This window comes from Salvelinus sp. IW2-2015, unplaced genomic scaffold, assembly GCF_002910315.2.
Source record: "Salvelinus sp. IW2-2015 unplaced genomic scaffold, ASM291031v2 Un_scaffold19, whole genome shotgun sequence".
Lineage (NCBI taxonomy): Eukaryota > Metazoa > Chordata > Actinopteri > Salmoniformes > Salmonidae > Salvelinus > Salvelinus sp. IW2-2015.
Genome location: NW_019942505.1, coordinates 277,159 through 282,053, shown reverse-complemented (window position 1 = coordinate 282,053; position 4,895 = coordinate 277,159). Strand labels below are relative to the sequence as shown.

The following is a 4,895-nucleotide window of genomic DNA, read 5'->3' as shown; positions in this document are numbered from 1 at the left end:
GAGATAGRATGTTACTTCCGCCCTCTAGTAAAGCCGCTCTGTTCTATGGAAGAGAGGCAGGTCTTGATATGCAAATGCCGCTTGAGGGGGCGGCGGCCAAGAGAGAGTTTGCAGCAATGTGACTCTCTCTCTCTAGGGGCCGGCCCAGCTGAAGCCAGTTGCCCGGCAACAGCCCAGGGAGAGGGGAGGAGGGGGGAGTGGCCTAATCTCAACAACTGTTGCCAGAACTGAGCTCCCTCTGTGTGAATGTGAGCCAGCCGGAGAGCGAACAACCAAATGAGTGTGTGTGAGAGAGTTGCTGCATCTCTGCATGTGTGTGAGAGAGTGAGGTAGTTGCAGTGTGTGTGAGTCGTGCTCTCACAGAGGAGCTAAGCCAGCCAGCACAGTTTTAGAGGCTCTGAAAGAGCACTCTCTCCTCTCTTCCTTTTCTCTCCCTCTTTTTCTGGACGACACTGATTCAAAGGACTGCCATTTGGACTATCTAAACCCCCGGCACTTTCTGTACTGACCTGGCTTCACCTGTGTGTGTAAGACGAAAGGCAGAGGACTTAGCCCCTGGTTTGAGGGGTGCGTTGGATGACTTCTACGGATGAGGGCTTGGCCGGTGGAGTGTTGGGCCAGGGGGACCACCATGGCTCCCCCCAAATAATGGAAGGGGTAAGAGACAGCACCTCTTTGCTACAGGACGGGGGTAAGGGGGTAGAGGGGTAGAAGGGTAGAGAGAAGGATCTGGGGCGGAGGCTAGTGGTTGGGGGATCTGGGGGGGTTGGTGCGGTGGAGAGTTCAGCACCAGAGCTCAAAGTCCATTGTTCCAGTGGGGTGTGTGAGTGACGGAGAGTGTGTTTTGTGTGTGTGTCTGCGTTTGACCCTTTCTCTCTCTCGCTCTCCTTCTGTCACTCTGTCTTTTGCAGACAGAGTATTATGCTCTTTCTTCCGCTGCCACACTGTAGCCTACAGTCTATCTCCCTCTGAAATACAATTAATCACCATTCACTCTTCCCCTCATCTCTCCCTCTCTCGCTCCCCCCCTCTCTCTGACCAGCCAGCCCCGGATTTCAATTAATCCCATTACAATCAGAGGAGGGGTGAACCGAGACAGCACCCAGCCACCGGCTGTACAGAGAGAGAGAGAGACTTAAACATTGTGGGMTTTTCGTGTACAGTACAGTATGAGCTTGGCTGAAGCTCAATGTTGTCTGGTCCGGCTGTGTAACTTAGCCTATGGTTCAGTGAGAAAGGAGAAGTTTATCCCACACAACAATGTGTCAAAAAAGGACGTTTGCATTCAAACTTTTGGAATGGGTGATAGGGTTTCACAATGTCTGAGTTTCCTTGTTGTAATTGTGGTCTCAGTTCCACAGAAAAGAGGAAAGATGTCTATTTATCATACAGTAACTAGTTTCTCTCACAGTGACATGTGACATGGCTAGCCGTATCTGTTTGAATAAGACGGCTCATGTTCTGTAACATGACATTAAGTAATGAGATGTGTCCTCTTAGTCTCAAACTAACTAAGCTGATAGGCCTAAACTACACTGCTCAAAAAAATAAAGGGAACACTTAAACAACACAATGTAACTCCAAGTCAATCACACTTCTGTGAAATCAAACTGTCCACTTAGGAAGCAACACTGATTGACAATAAATTTCACATGCTGTTGTGCAAATGGAATAGACAAAAGGTGGAAATTATAGGCAATTAGCAAGACACCCCCAATAAAGGAGTGGTTCTGCAGGTGGTGACCACAGACCACTTCTCTCATTCCTATGCTCCTGGCTGATTTTTTGTCACTTTTGATGCTGGCGGTGCTTTCACTCTAGTGGTAGCATGAGACGGAGTCTACAACCCACACAAGTGGCTCAGGTAGTGCAGCTCATCCAGGATGGCACATCAATGCGACTGTGCAAGAAGGTTTGCTGTGTCTGTCAGCTAGTGTCCAGAGCATGGAGGCGCTACCAGGAGACAGGCCAGTACATCAGGAGACGAGGAGCCGTAAAGGCAACAACCCAGCCAGCGACCGCTACCTCCGCCTTGTGTGCAAGGAGGAGCAGGTGGAGCACTGCCAGAGCCCTGCAAAATGACCTCCAGCAGCCACAAATGTGCATGTGTCAGCATATGGTCTCACAAGGGGTCTGAGATCTCATCTCGGTACCTAATGGCAGTCAGGCTACCTCTGGCGAGCACATGGAGGGCTGTGCGCCCCACAAAGAAACACCCCACACATGACTGACCCACCGCCAAACCGTCATGCTGGAGGATGTTGCAGGCACAGAGACGTTCTCCACGGCGTCTCCAGACTCTGTCACGTCTGTCACATGTGCTCATTGTGCTCATGTGAACCTGCTTTCATCTGTGAAGCGCCACGGGCGCCAGTGGCGAATTGCCAATCTTTTTTCTCTGGCGAATGCCAAACTCCTGCACGGTGTTGCTGTAAGCACAACCCCCAGCTGTGGACTCGGCCCTCATACCACCCTCATGGAGTCTGTTTCTGACCTTTGAGCAGACACATGCACATTTTGTGCCTACTGGAGGATATTGCAGGCTCTGGCAGTGCTCCTCCTTGCACAGAGGCGGAGTACGGTCCTGCTGCTGGTTGTTGCCCTCCTACGCCTACTCCACGTCTCCTGATGTACTGGCCTGTCTCCTGGTAGCGCCTCCATGCTCTGGACACTACGCTGACAGACACAGCAACCTCTTGCCACAGCTCGCATTGATGTGCCATCCTGGATGAGCTGCACTACCTGAGCCACTTGTGTGGGTTTGTAGACTCCGTCTCATGCTACCTAGAGTAAAGCACCGCCAGCATTCAAAAGTGCCAAAACATCAGCCAGGAAGCATAGAACTGAGAATGTCTTGTTCACTGCAGAACCACTCCTTTATTGGGGGTGTCTTGCTAATTGCCTATAATTTCCACCTTTTGTCTATTCCATTTGCACAACAGCATGTGAAATGTATTGTCAATCAGTGTGGTTCCTAAGTGGACAGTTTGATTTCACAGAAGTGTGATTGACTTGGAGTTACATTGTGTTGTTTAAGTGTTCCCTTTATTTTTTTGAGCAGTGTATATTGTTTTGGTCCAAACCAGATCTGCCTGTCTAATACTGTATTTTGACCWGGGCAGGAATAACTACACTGAACAAAAATATAAACGCAACATGTAAAGTGTTGGTCCCATGTTTCATGAGCTGAAATAAATGATCCCAGAAATGTTCCATATGCACAAAAAGCTTATTTCTCTCAAATGTTGTGAACAAATTTGTTTACCTCCCTGTTAGTGAGCATTTCTCCTTTGCCAAGATAATTCATCCACCTGACAGGTGTGTCATATCAAGAAGCTGATTAAACAGCATGATTATTAAACAGGTGCACTTTGTGCTGGGGACAATAAAAGCCCACTTAAAGGCCAGTTTTGTCATACAATACCACAGATGTCTCAAGTTTTGAGGGAGCGTGCAATTGGCATYCTGACTGCAGGAATGTCCACCAAAGGTGTTGTCAGAGAATTGAATGTTCTCTACCATAAGCCTCCTGCAATGTCGTTTTTAGAGAATTTGGCAGTAAGTCCAACCATAGACCACGTGTGGGCGAGCGGTGAGCTGATGTCAACATTGTGAACAGATTGCCCCATGGTGGCAGTAGGGTGGCACCTCTATCACTTTCCACTCTCCATTCCAAGGACATTTTTAGCACGGATTTTCTGAACCCTGATATGGCCTGTCTCCATTATGGTGTCTATATCAGGGCTTTATTCTGGTAGTTGGTGTTGGTTTTGTTTTGATATGAAACAGCTGGCTCTAACTGGTTCGTTTGAACATGACCAGGGCCCAGTTGCTCAACACTTGTTGCTCAATAGCAACAGGTTTAACACCATGAGGACAAGTGGATGGTCAGCATGTTGATGACACTGCAATATGACTCCTAGGGCACTGATACCGATACTAGGGAATATTACACTGACTACATTGGCTCTCTCACCCTCTCTTATCTGTCTGAATATGCGTTCCTGAAATACTCTTTCAGATAGTCAGGATGACCGGACTGATTCCTCAGCGGGCGTCTTAACACCCATTCCCCCTCACCAAGGATACCTTTTATCTATCTGACACGCACACACGCAAGCACACACACACACGCAAGCACAAACACAGCCAGCCAGCGTGGCACAGACAGAGACACAAACACACGTTTGTTCCCACTTGGCTCTTCAGGGAACAGGTAGCTGACAAAGGACAAAGGACAGAATGGAAGGGGAGTGGCTCCCATAGAGGTATACAGGAGACTGTGTTGAAGAAACCCAATACAGCCAATTGGGTTGATACAGGGACACTCTGGAAAACACAGGATGGGAAACACTCTGGGGTGGGTGTGTGAAATGGGTCCTTCCTATCGTCGAAGAGAAAACGTGACAGATCAATGGCACATAATGAATGGTGGTTTGGAGGAGCTGAGTCCACAGAGAGACTTGAGGACCTACAACTGTACAGGTGTCCTAGAACAAGCATACAGGAGCGGCCATCAGTTATGAGGTTGTGTGTATGAGGTTGTGTCCATTTTTAAGTGTGTGTGTGTCTATAGTTTATGTGTCAGCACGTGCCTCAAGCATTTCTGTTTGTGTCTGCGTGTGTGTCTCAGTAGCCGAAACCTGAAGTGRTTATAGAGACTTCTAGTGCTTACTTCACAGAATGCTGCTGGATTATGTGTCATCAGTTCCTGTTCTCTTTTGACTCTCAGGGTTTTTTTTTACTCCATCTGTGAATGTGTGGGCTGAGAGTCTCTCCATTACTGCAAGAGGTTGAATCATAAAGATCCAAAACACACACATAGGAAACACTGGAAATAACCTCAGCTGTACTCAGAGAAGGAAACATACTGACTAAACAGTTAACACATAGGC

At 48.2% G+C, this 4,895-nt stretch overlaps 1 pseudogene; it reads left to right on the top strand.

Annotated features, from left to right (window-relative positions):
• The first annotated feature begins 212 nt into the window (after window positions 1-212).
• The window catches only part of LOC112067976 (rab11 family-interacting protein 4A-like), a 68,010-nt pseudogene continuing 63,327 nt past the window's right edge, over window positions 213-4,895 (top strand).